The sequence below is a fragment of the Bombina bombina genome, chromosome 1 (genome assembly GCF_027579735.1).
Source record: "Bombina bombina isolate aBomBom1 chromosome 1, aBomBom1.pri, whole genome shotgun sequence".
Classification (NCBI taxonomy): Eukaryota; Metazoa; Chordata; class Amphibia; order Anura; family Bombinatoridae; genus Bombina; species Bombina bombina.
In genome coordinates this window covers 903,360,641-903,375,244 of record NC_069499.1, presented here as the reverse complement: position 1 = coordinate 903,375,244, position 14,604 = coordinate 903,360,641, and positions in this window count along the sequence as shown.

Below are 14,604 nucleotides of genomic sequence, written 5' to 3'. Positions count from 1 at the left end.
GCTCCACATGGAGGCCAGCAGTCTAGCAGAACATCGGAAGCGATCGGACAGGCTTCCGATGCTCTGCTTGTGTACTGAGTGCCTCGGTGGGTTGAGACACTTAGTTAGTAATACTTTTTTTTTTTTTACAAATATGTAAAAATAGGTTTTAATATAAAATAAAAGCCCTATATAGTCCCCCTCCCCCACCCCCATGAGGCTTCAAAGGTGGCGATGTCCAGTGCATCATGGGGCCTCTGAGGGTGTCCCTACCCTGCCTCATCATATGGGCAGGCTAGGGTCATCCAATCTGAGCTTGCCACAATTAAAGGGACACTAAAGTTAAAATTAAACTTCATGATTCAGATACAGCATGCAATTTTAAACAACTTTCCAATTTACTTCCATTAACAAAATGTGCACAGTCTTTTTATATTTACACTTTTTGAGTCACCAACTCCTACTGAGCATGTGCAAGAGTTCACAGCATATATGTATATGCATTTGTGATTGACTGATGGCTGTCACATGATACAGGGGGAGTGGAAATAGACATAGCTTTGCAATTTATTTAACAAAAATCTACTACTCATTTGAAGTTCAGACTAAGTGCTATTGCATTGTCTTCTTATTATGCATTTGTTGATTATGCAAATCTACTGTATTGACTGGTCCTTTAAAAAAAAAAAAATGATCTCCCTCCCTCTCCTCACTTGCGTTTTTGTTGGAGAGAGAGATCTGTGTTTAGGAGAGAGATATTTGTTTCATATATTTCATAAAAAAACAAAGGTTCTTTTCAGAGCCATTAACCCCTAGCTTGTGCATTTTTAAAGGGGTTAATTTTTTTTTAGTAATTTTTTTGTGAGACCCAAAAGGCTCTTTTCAGAGCCATTTAGCTAGTTTAATTTAATTTCGTTTTCAGAGCCATTAACCCCTAGCTTGCCAGTGATCACTATAAATCACTGGCAGTAGCATAGCTGTACTTTTTTGCGGTCTGTGCATTTTTTTAGAGTTTTTTTTTTTTTATTATTATTTTGTGAGCCCCAAAAGGCTATTTTCAGAGCCATTTAGCTAGTTTAATTTAATTTTCAGAGCCATTAACCCCTAGCTTGCCAGTGATCTCTATAAATCACTGGCAGTAGCATAGTAGTACTTTTTTGATGTTGTGCATTTTTTTAGGGGTTCATTTTTTTAAGTATTTTTTGTGAGAACCAAAGGCTCTTTTCAGAGAGATTTAGTTAATTTAGTTAATTTAAATTTAAATTTTTTGTGGATTTTTTTTTTTTTAGTATTTTTTTTTTCTGTGACAGATAAAATAATGTCACAGAAAATATATAGTGCAGAGGAGGCGTATGCCATCCTTGCATTAGAGTCAGATGCCTCTATGTCTGACTCGGACCCCAATTTTGACCCTGCCATATGCTCAGATATATCATTAGATGCAGTCTCAACTGATAGTGATGTATCTGTGGCTGCTAGCCCCCCTGCCAGAAGGAGGTGTGTTGCTGCCATTGCCGCTGAAGAGTGGGTAACACCTCATATCCAGAGGCCAGATATCCCACCCTTCACAGCAAATCCTGGCATCAATATGGATGTTGCTGAAATTAAGCACCCAACAGTTTGGTTGAGGTGTTTATAGGCGATGATGTATTGTGCCCAAACTAATTTATATGCCCATCAGTTCCGTGCTGCAAAGCCTGAAACATATTTGGCAAAGCAGCAATGGGCCCCCATCAATGTGCCAGAATTTTAAAAATTCTGGGCATTGACTTTGCTTTGCTGGAGCAGTAGCCCCATCTTTCCTACCCCCATTTTCCCCCAGAGTATGTTAAGGAAGAGGTATGAAATTATTCTATGTTTCATGCACTTCAGCAACAATAGCCTGTGCCTCCCTAGGGATCATCCCCAATTTGACAGGCTGTATAAAATCCGCCCCCTGATTACCCACTTTGCTGCCAGGTTTGTAAAGGCTTATACACCTGGAATGAATATATGTGTGGAAGAATCCCTGATGAAGTATAAGGGAAGGCTGGGATTCAAGCAGTATATTCCTTCCAAGTGCTCCAGGTATGAGGTAAAGGTGTATATGCTCTGTGAGAGCGAGACTGGGTATACTCAGGCCTTCCGTGTGCATGATGGAAAGGATAGCCACCTTAACCCTGCAGGTAGTCCAGAACATAGGGGAACCACTGGCAAGATTGTCTGGGACCTGATATTACCCCTAATGAACAAAGGGTACCACTTGTATTTAGATAATTTTAATACAAGTGTCCTTTTGTTCAAGCTACTGTATTGCTTTGATACAGTAGCTTGCGGTACAATTAAAAAGAATCGCACAGGTTTCCCAGGACAACTTGCATGCACCCGGCTACAAAGGGGGGAGACCTCAGCTCTGCGCCAAGAGGAGCTGTTGGCACTTAAGTACAGAGACAAGAAGGATGTATACCGTCTTACCACCATCCACAATAAGAGGACAGTGGAGGTCTTTCTACGTGGCAGAGCTGAGATCTTAAATAAGCCAGTGTGCATCAAGGCTTATAACCGGCATATGGGTGGGGTTAATCTGGCAGATCAGCTGCTGCAGCCCTACCTAATTATGCGGAGGACAAGAGCCTGCTACAAAAAGGTTGAAATTTACTTAATGCAGATTGCAACCCACAACGCTTTTTTGTTGCTCAAAAAAGCAAACCCCGGAATGAAACAGACTTTTTTACAGTTTCAGCTCCAGATCATTTTGGAGATTTTGTACCAAGATGCACCTGCATTTCAAATACCTCAGGGTGTCTACTTTTCAAAATTATATGGTTTGATGGGGGTAAATTACATTGGCTTGCTTCAGAAATGTCCCAAATAAGATATGGGTACATGATGACAGATGTGAAAATTCCAAGTTGGAAAACTGGAATGCGCCCCCTAAAAATTAAGGCATTTTAGCCCCCTGAAAACCCAACACACCTATACATGGGTGGTATCACTGTACTCAGGAGATGTTGCTGAACACATATTAGGGTGTTATTTGGCAGTATCCCTTAACATTCTCAGTAAATGTATTCTTAAATTGCTATTTTGTAAAAAAAAATCACCACTTTTTTTTCTTTCAAACTTTGGCATCAATTGGTGGTAAAATGGTTGCATGAAAAGAGTCAAAATACCCCAAGTTTCATACCTTAGGTTGTCTTCTTTTTAAAAATATATACAAGTGAAGGGTTATTCGGGGATTCCTGACAGATATCAGTGTTCCAATGTAACTATCGCTAATTTTGAAAAAAAAAATGGTTTGGAAATAGCAAAGTGCTACTTGTACTTATTGCCCTATAACTTGAAAAAGAACAAAGAACATGTAAGCATTGGGTATTTCTAAACTCAGGACAAAAATGTAAAACTATTTAGCATGGGTGTTTTATGGTCGTTATAGAAGTGTAACAGAATGTGGGGGTCAAAGTTAGAAAAATTTTGTTTTTTTCCATTTTTTCTTCATATTTTATAAAAATAAATTATAGAAATTATGAGATATGATGAAAATAATGGTATCTTTAGAAAGTCAATTTAATGGTGAGAAAAACTGTATATAATATGTGTGGGTATAGTAAATGAGTAAGAGGGAAATTACAGCTAAACACAAACACAGCAGAAATGTAAAAATAGCCTTTGTCCCAAACGGTCAACAAATGGAAAAGTGGTCTGGTCACTAAGGGGTTAAATGTGGACATCATAATGTTAATTTATGATTACAAGGCTTTTGGACAATTAAAACTGTTAGGAAAAACTCAGAAAAATATTTTAAATAATTTTTTACACACATGACATGAATTGATAGTAACTTAAAGGGACATAAAACAAGTAGGGATAGAGACAAAATATAATATGTACTTTAATTACTTTAACTGCAAATCTATACTGCCTTTCTTTTAAGTTTCCGAACTGTAATGCTCTAACTCCCCCCACACATTTCCTTCTATGCAGAAGTAAACTATGAATATCTGCTGGAGCATGCCTAGAAGCAGTGAACTCAGTTAAAATACAATGCCTGTGTCTAAACACTGATAAGGTGGGGGGAGTAGACTGCTCCAGACAGCATGGCTATAAGTATTTTTGCTTATTTTAAAAAAAAAATTTTAAAATACTTGCCAGCAATTTATAAACAATTTTTTTTATGCAAACAAGTTTTACTTAATTAGCCCTTTTAGAATATTCACAAATCTTAACGTTTTATGGCACTTTAAATGGAAAAAATGCATTTACATGAGGCTTTCATTATCAATACTAAATCAGTTACCTGTCACATTTTACTTTGGCTCTGTCTGAATATCTTTTGTTTCTAAATTTATGATTGGTTGTGCAAATAAATAATCCAACATATAATGCATATTTAATATTATTAATAATGACAATAAATACTTTAAAATATGTGTTGGATGGGAAGAGAGGTAACTGAATATTTTATTACAAATTTTGAATAACATTCAAATACGAAATACATTTGTGTTTTATAAATGGATTTTTTTTTATAAATTAATTCCTATGTTTCTTCATTTAAATAACAGCCAAATCATAGTTATAGTTTGTAAAATATGTAGATAAAAGCTTTTGCTAAATATACTAAACACCATAGATAGTTTAAAATATGAACTATATATATATATATATATATATATATATATATATATATATATATATATATATATATATATATATATATATATATATTTAATTAAGCAAATTAAAATAAATTATATTTTGTCCATTCTTATTCCTTTATTCCTGCCTTAATGTCTTTATCCTTCCTAAGCTGTTTTTTGTTGTTTTTTTTCCATCTAACTTTTAGGTGTTTGCTAAAATGTACCATGCTAAGCATAATTTGCTGTGTGGTGCTAAATCGTTGATAGCAGAAGCAGGTGAGATAATTGTGAATCAGCACATGGTTGAAATTAATTAAAATACATATGGATGAGATGATCACCAGCAGAATAATACAGAGGTATCTGACTGCTTCAGAACACCAATATTTTCCTACAGAAACATATTTCAATTCATCTACATGATTAAAAGCTTGCTCTGACATGTTCAAAGCAAAATTAAGAAGAATGAATGATTTGAATAAACGTATCTACCACTCAGATTAAGCATTCAAGATATGATATAAGCTTGTTGATTTGTAGTTCTAAACCCTCTAGAATGAAATAAAATATGGTATGAGCCTATAATCTGTTAGCTTTGTAACTGGTGATTCATGTTTATTATTCATGTCATACGATAGATCTTTCATAGTATCTAGTGGGCGCTTCCCCAAGGGGGCTTATCTGTTTCTCTGTTTTAGGTGTGTGTGTGTGTATATATATATATGTACAAAATCAAAAAATAAACCGGCAAAAGTCCTCAGTGCTAGTTTAAAACAAAGCTTTATTTCACCAATATAAAAAGTCAGATAGGTGGGTCTACATGTTTCGGCGTGTGTGCCTTAATCATAGACATGACCTTACTTAAAAAACAGTTGCCTAGATTACAAGTTTTGCGTTAATGCTAACGAGCAGTTTATGCTCACTGCTCACTTACAGACAGCGCTGGTATTACGGGTTTTTACAAACCCGGCGTTAACCACAAAAAAGTGAGCATAGAGCAAAATTTAGCTCATGATCTCACCTCAATACCAGCGCTGCTTACGTTAGCGGTGAGCTAGCTAAACGTGCTCGTGCATGATTTCCCCATAGGAATCAATGGGGGAGAGCCGGCTGAAAAAAACCTAACACCTGCAAAAAAGCAGCGTAAAGCTCCTAACGCAGCCCCATTTATTCCTATAGGGGAAAATACATTTATGTCTACACCTAACACCCTAACATGAACCCCAAGTCTAAACATCCCTAATATTACACTTATTAACCCCTAATCTGCCGCCCCGACATCTCCGACACCTGCATTATATTATTAACCCCTAATCTGCCTCTCCGGATATCGCCGCCACCTACATTATATTATTAACCCTTAATCTGCTGCCCCCAACATCGCCGACACCTACATTATATTTATTAACCCCTAATCTGCCGCCCCTAATGTTGCCGCAACCTAACTACATTTATAAACCCCTAATCTGCCGCACCCAATGTCGCCACCACTATAATAAACTTATTAACCCCTAAATCTAAGTCTAACCCTAACCCCCCCTAACTTAAATATAATTGAAATAAATCTAAATAAAATTACTACAATTAACTAAATAATTCCTTTTTAAAACTAAATACTTACCTATAAAATAAACCCTAAACTAGCTACAATATAACTAATAGTTACATTGTATCTAGCTTAGCGTTTATTTTTATTTTACAGGCAACTGTATTTATTTTAACTAGGTACAATAGTTATTAAATAGTTATTAACTATTTAATAACTACCTAGTTAAAAATAAAGACAAATTTACCTGTAAAATAAAACCTAACCTAAGTTACAATTACACCTAACACTACACTACAATTAAATTAATTACCTAAATTAAATACAATTAATTACAATTAAATAAAATTAGCTAAAGTACAAACCCCCCCCACTAAATTACAGAAAATAATAAAGAAATTCCAAGATTTTTAAACTAATTACACCTAATCTAATCCCCCTAACAAAATAAAAAAAGCCCCCCAAAATAAAAAAGTGCTACCCTACCCTAAATTACAAATAGCCCTTAAAAGGGCCATTTGCGGGGCATTGCCCCAAAGTAATCAGCTCTTTTACCTGAACTGAAAAAAATTTACAAATCCCACCCCCAACATTAAAACCCACCACCCACACAACCAACCCTACTCTAAAACCCACCCAATCCCCCCTTAAAAAAAAATGAAGATTCCTTTAAATGATGTCATCCAAGATGGCATCCCTTCAATTCCGATTGGCTGATAGAATTCTATCAGCCAATCGGAATTAAGGTAGAAAAAACAGCCAATAGAATGCCAGCTCAATCCTATTGGCTGATTGGATCAGCCAATAGGATTGAACTTCAATCCTATTGGCTGATTGCATCAGCCAAGAGGATTTTTTCTACCTTAATTCCAATTGGCTGATAGAATTCTATCAGCCAATCGCAATTGAAGGGATGCCATCTTGGATGACGTCATTTAAAGGAACCTTCATTCTGTGTTTAGCCATCGTTTGAAGAGGATGCTCCGCGTTGGATGTCTTGAAGATGGACCCGCTCCGCGCCGAATGGATGAAGATAGAAGATGCCGTCTGGATGAAGACTTCTGCCCGTCTGAAGGACCACTTCGCCCGGCTTGGATGAAGACTTCTCCCGGCTTCGTTGAGGACTTCAGCCCAGTTGGGTGAAGACATCTCCCGGTAAGGTGATCTTCAGGGGGTTAGTGTTAGGTTTTTTTAAGGGGGGATTGGGTGGGTTTTAGAGTAGGGTTGGTTGTGTGGGTGGTGGGTTTTAATGTTGGAGGGGAAATTGTAATTTTTTTTAAGGTAAAAGAGCTGATTACTTTGGGCCAATGCCCCGCAATAGGCCCTTTTAAGGGCTATTTGTAATTTAGTGTAGGGTAGGGCTTTTTTTTATTTTGGGGGGCTTTTTATTTTGTTAGGGGGATTAGATTAGGTGTAATTAGTTTAAAAATCTTGTAATTTATTTATTTTTTTCTGTAATTTAGTGTTTGTTTTTTGTACTTTAGATATTTTTTTTTAATTGTAATTAATAGTATTTAATTTAGGTAATTAATTTAATTGTAGTGTAGTGTTAGGTGTAATTGTAACTTAGGTTAGATTTAATTTTACAGGTAAATTTGTCTTTATTTTAACTATGTAGTTATTAAATAGTTAATAACTATTTAATAACTTTTGTACCTAGTTAAAATAAATAGAAAGTTGCCTATAAAATAAAATAAAAATCCTAAGATAGCTACAATGTAACTATTAGTTATATTGTAGCTATCTTAGGGTTTATTTTACAGGTAAGTATTTAGTTTTAAATAGGAATAATTTAGTTAATGATAGTAATTTTATTTAGATTTATTTAAATTATATTTAAGTTAGGGGGGGTTAGGGTTAGACTTAGATTTAGGGGTTAATAACTTTAATATAGTGGCAGCGACGTTGGGGGCAGCAGATTAGGGGTTAATAAATGTAGGTAGGTGTCGGCGATGTTGAGGACGGCAGATTAGGGGTTAATAATATTTAACTAATGTTTGCGATGCGGGAGTGCGGCGGTTTAGGGGTTAATATATTTATTATACTGGCGGCGATGTCCGGTTCGGCAGATTAGGGGTTAAAAAATTAATTTTAGTGTTTGTGATCTGGGGGGCCTCGGTTTAGGGGATAATAGGTAGTTTATGGGTGTTTGTGTACTTTTTAGCACTTTAGTTAAGAGTTTTATGCTACGGCGTTGTAGTGTAAAATTCTTAACTACTGACTTTAAAATGCGGTACCAGGCTTGACAGGAGAGGGTCTACCGCTCACTTTTTGAAAGACTCGTAATACCGGCGCTATTATAAAACACGTTTTTTTGTGTGTTTTCTTTTTTTTTTTTTTCTCTCTCTCAGAGAGCACTATTAGATTTTATCACTAAGAATTAATCCCCTAAGCAGGGAAAAGTAACACATAAAAGGATAAGAAGTCAAATACCTATTTCATAAATATAAAAGGGAAATTGAAGCACATATTTATTTATTGTTTGTTGTAATATCCTGGTTTTATATATGGATAAATATATTACTAACACACAAAGCAATACAATGTCTAAAAGACAAAAAACACAAGAGAAAAAATAGAACGTCACTAGGAAGTCACAGGGCGAAACCTACTTAGATGGAGGAGGCGAAGAGGGTTCACTCTCAGGGGAAGGAGACTGGGTGGTTAGGAAACTGTCATAGATGTTTATGCCGCGCTTTGATAAAATAAAATCTGAAGTCTCTAAACTAGCAGAAGATTTTAAAAACTTTTCAGGGAGAATGCAAGAAGCAGAGGAAAGATTATCTGAGCTAGAAGACAACTAAAATAGATTAGAACAGACACAGAATAAGAATAGCAGCCAAATTTCGGATTTATGTGCAAAAATTGAACATTTAGAAAACAGAGCACGCAGAAACAATGTAAGAATTATAGGTTTACAAGAAGGCGGCATTGATAAGAGTCTACAGGAATTTATGTCAATACAGTTACCTAGGATACTAGGGGTTGAAGAGAATTAATTACCATTAAGTATAGAAAGAGTTCATAGAATAGGAGCAATAAGGCAGAATTCCACTGAGCAAAAACCTAGATCAGTAATTGCTAAAGTTCTAGACTTTCAAGATAAAGTCAAAATGATGAATTTATATAGGAAGAAAGACAGTCTGGAATTTGAGGGGAAAAAGCTGCTAATGTTCAGTGATTATTCTACGGAAACATTGAATAAGAGAAGAAGAATGACCCCCCTGTGCACAAGTCTAATAGCAGCAGGGCACAAAGCAGTGGTTATATATCCAGCAAAATTGAAATATGTGTGTGAAGAAGGTGTAAGAGTCTTTGAAGACCCAGAAGAAGTTAAGCATTTTTTAAAAAATTGTTTAAAGACATAGTGATGATTTGGAATAAATATAAAAACTTAGGGGTTTTGAAAACCTTGGTTATATATTGTATGAGTTTAAATTTTAAAGTTAAAGGGAAACAAGTGTTGGAAGTAAATTTTTATTATAGCAGGGTTGTGTTGTTTCCCCCTTTTTTTTTCCCTCTCTCTTTTCTCTCTCTCTCCCCTGATGTTTCCTCCCAGCTTCCCTCCCTCCTTCTTATCGCTCGTTGGTTGTTTCAGATGTTCTTAGAATACGCCCCAATGTTCTATGATTACATATTTAGTAACTATATAGTAAGGTAATGGTAAAACTTAAGGTAATTTCATGGAACGTTGGAGGGATCACATCCCCTATTAAAAGGAAGGCTATAATAAAATACTTGAAAACGTTAGGTACAGACATTGATTTAATTCAGGAGACCCATTTAAAAGAGACCGAAAATGCAAAATTAAAATGTAACTGGATTGGCGAAATTATAGCAACTGACTGTAAAGCAAGGAAGAAAGGAGTAGCTATACTTATTAACAAAAATTTAAACTATAGAATTTTGGAAAAAAGTATAGAAGATAACGAGCGTATAGTTATTATTAAAATAGAAATCAATTCTGAAGTCTTCACAATTTGTAATGTATATGGGCCCAATGAGTATAATAAAAAATTTTGGGATGAACTACAGTGTAAATTACTGAAATATTTAGATACAAAAATAATCTTAGGAGGCAATTTGAATATGGCCCCTAGAATGCCAATAGATAGATTTCAGCTTGGAAATAAAAGGAACTTAGGTAGGTACTCTCGAAGAGAGACCAAGATATTTAAAGACTTATTTGCTAATATAGGACTATGTGATTTATGGAGATATAGGAACCCAGGAGTCCGGGAATATACCTGTATCTCCAAAACTCATAAGTCATACTCAAGGATAGATTTATTACTGGTCTCTAAAAATCTAATGCCAATAGTTACAGATATAACTATATATCCTATAACATTATCAGATCACGCACCAATAGGTTTAGTATATGGATCTCAAATTAAGAAAGGGAATAATTTTTTCCCCCCAAATACCTGGCAGAAAACACAGAATTTTTTAATTTTTAAAAAAATAAGCTAAACGGATTTGAGAAGAATAATAATCAACACATAAGGGAACCAATATTATATTGGGAAACTGCAAAAGCAGTTTTAAAATCAGAGATGATTACATTTATGGCGCATAAGAAAAAAAAATTAGGTAATCGAGACTTACAGCTATTAAACACCTTAAGTAATGCTTACAATCAGTACCGGCGCTATGCAAGTCCCATTGAAAATATAGGATACGCAATTGACGTAAGTGGATTTGCGGTATTTCCGAGTCTGGACAAAAAAGTGAGCGGTACACCTGTAACTTCAAGACTCGTAATACCAGCGGGTGTTAAAAAGCAGCGTTAGGACCGGCCAACGCTGCTTTTTAAGGCTAACGCAAAACTCGTAATCTAGGCCAGTGTGATTTAAACGAAAGCCTTCATTTCTATCGGTAGTGCATTCAAGTCACATGTTAATCTTCTAATTACATTTAAAGAGATAATACACTTCTAATACAATACATGTTAAATACATGGTAGAATCTTAGTTAATGTGCATAAAGTTACATAATATATAATTTAATAAATAGCAACCAATATTATTCCTGATAATGCCCAATATTGAAGGATAAAAGGTCAAAAAGATACACTAATCCTAAAACAATTGTATAAATACTAGTGCAATAGCAGTGCTAAAAAAATTTGAACTATGCTTAAAACAATATTGCCAAATGGAGGCCATGTTTGAAATTCAGTATTCACTAATAAATACACTTGAAATTACAATATTGTTACATTTGAACTGCCTTATAGATAGTTTGACTAGCAAAATCAGACATTTAAAAGAACAATATCTGCTAATATCTAATGGGACAAGAATAGTAGCTTGAGACATATTACATGGAAAAGAAATAAGAACAGAAATACATTTCTAGTACAGATTATGGCCCTAGTGTGAGCTATCAAAACTCTACACTCAATATATAGACTGGATAATTGCAAATATTGTTTCCTTTATAGTAACCAACGAAAAATGGAAATAGAGCATTAGATCTATTCCCAATAGTTGATAATATCAAAAACAGAGTTGTAACCCTTTGGTATATGCGTGTCCAATGTAAGAATCCAGAATGCTTCCCTCTTGTGGAGCAATTTAACTATGTCGCCCCCTCGTGATGATAGATTAGTCTTTTTTATTACTGTCCATTTAAAGGTATCATTTTTACTGTCGTGTTTGGTGATAAAATGTGTGGCTATTTCAGAGGATTGATGGGATCTTTTTATGTCAGATAAATGCTGTCTGATCCCACATACTTCATTGTATTGCAAGTGCACCATATAAGATAAAGCACATTCTTGCTTCTACAGTTCACATAGTCCCTAATTGTGTATCCTTTACCACTCTCTGAATTCTCGAAAAAGTCAGACCTGGTACTGAAACTACACGGTATGCATGGGCCATAGCCACATTTGTGCATACCCTTAGTGGTCAGCCATGTCCTCTCTCTGGAGTTTATTCGTAATTCACTAGGGGAAATTAAATTACCTAGGGTAATACCTCTTCTATATGAGAAACGGCATCCCTGTTTGGTTACTTTATATAATCTGTCATCAGATGACAACATTGGGATGTGTTTACGGATGATCTTACACACATCCTCATAATCTGAGGAATATTGAGTCACAAAAGTGATAGGCTGATTCCTGCCATCATTTACTGACTGTCTGGGCCTTATTCTTTGCTTGTCTCTATCTTTCAGAAGTGAGGTTCTATTTATAGCATCTACCTCAGACTTAGCTTTTAGAATCACTTCATTATTATAACCCCTTGCTTTCAGTCTATGTGTTAGTTCTATAGCTTGTCTATTGTATTCTTCTTCATTTGAGCAATTCCTTTTTGTTCTTATGAACTGGCCTTTTGCTATCGAATATGGCACCGTCCTGGGATGGTTGCTCTTTCCATGTAGTAGTGTGTTACCTGAGATTGGTTTACGGTATATTGTTGACTCATACTTCAATATGTCCACTATCTTTATTGGATTTTAGTGTGACATCTAAATAGTTGATTGTATTTGGATGAAACTCATAGGTGAATTTGAGACCCCAAGGATTGTCATTCAGAAATTTGACAAAATATCCTTCGGATAACCAGTCTAAATAAAGATAAGGTCATCTATAAAATGATAGAAAAGACCTATATCTGCACAGAATTTGTTACCATCTCCAAACACATAGGTACTTTCCCACATGCCCATAACCAAATTAGCATATGAGGGGGAAAATTTTGCCCCCATGGCAATGCCCCGTGTTTGGAGATAGTAACCATCATTAAAATAGAAAAAAATTATGTGTTAGCAAAAAATGGGTAACTTCTAGTATGTAATTTAGAAATTCCTAGCTAAAAATGGTCTCTTTGCTTAGATATAATTTTATAGCTTCCATTCCCATCTCATGTGGTATTGAGGAATAGAGTGACACTACGTCTATTGTGAGCCACCCATTGTTATTTTCCCATTTAGTGTGTTCAAGTTTTTGGAGAAGGTGTTTGGTATCCCTAAGATAGATGTTTAATTTAACCACCAGTGGTTGTAATAGGCTATCCAGCCATTCTGAAAGTGGCTCACAAAGGGAACCAATACCCTACACAATTGGTCTACCCTTTACCTGTTCAATGGACTTTTGCACCTTGGGTAAAATGTGAACAATTGGAATGAAAGATTTTTCTATTTTGAGATAATTAAATGTTTCTATGTCTAGATGGCCTAAAGATAAGCCATCATCTAGTAAAGAATACAGTTCCTTCTGAAATTTTAACATGGGGTTGTAAGGTAGTTCTCTATAATCCTCTATGTTATTAATTTGTCGCATAACTTCTTTGACATATGAGGACTTGTCCCATAGGACAACACCTCCTCCCTTGTCCACAGAATTAATCACTAAATCTTTATTATTTTTCAATTTGTCAACTGCTTCTCGCTCCTCTCTGGAGAAGTTGGAATGAGTTTTATGCCCAGATTGTTTTGACAAGCTGATTAAATCTGCCTCCACTATTTTTTGAAAATGTACCAAAATATCACCTCTATCTTGTACAGGATAGAAGATAGATTTGGGTTTGAAACCTGTATGGGAATTAATGCTATCCTGTCCGGTGTAATTTTCCATTTCTAAAGCTCTTAGATTAATTAGATCCCTTTGTTCATCGAAATTTAAATTTAAATGTGAAATGCTTGCATCATTACTTTGACTATTTTTAAGGGGGACATGTGTATGTATACTATGTTCTTCAGACTGAGAAAAATAGTGTTTTCTCAGTGTGAACAACAGTATTAATCTATTTATGTCCACTAGGGTTTGAAAGAGATAAAATCTAGATGTAGGAATGAAACCAAGCCCATAACTCAAAACTTTTAGTTCTGTGTCGTTTGGTGTGTAGCTACTGAGATTGACAACATTGAGGCATCCATTTTCTTTTCCTATTGCTGGTACAACATTTTTCTTGGCTTTCTTTAATGATAGTTACTATCTCCAAACACAGGGCACTTCCATGGGGGTGACATTTTCCCCCTCCCATGCTAATTTGGTTATGGGCATGTGGGAAAATACCTATGTGTTTGGAGATGGTAACAAATTCTGTGCAGATATAGGTCTTTTCTATCATTTTATAGATGACCTTATCTTTATTTGGACTGGTGATCCGAAGAATATTGAGAATTTTGTCAAATATCTGAATGACAATCCTTGGGGTCTCAAATTAATTTACAAGTTTCATCCAAATACAATCAACTATTTAGATGTCACAGTAAAATCCAATAAAGATAGTGGACATATTGAGGCAACAGTATACCGTAAACCAATCTCAGGTAACACACTACTACATGGAAAGAGCAACCATCCCAGGATGGTGCCATATTCGATAGCAAAAGGCCAGTTCTTAAGAACAAAAAGGAATTGCTCAAATGAAGAAGAATACAATAGACAAGCTATAGAACTAACACATAGACTGAAAGCAATGGGTTATAATAATGAAGTGATTC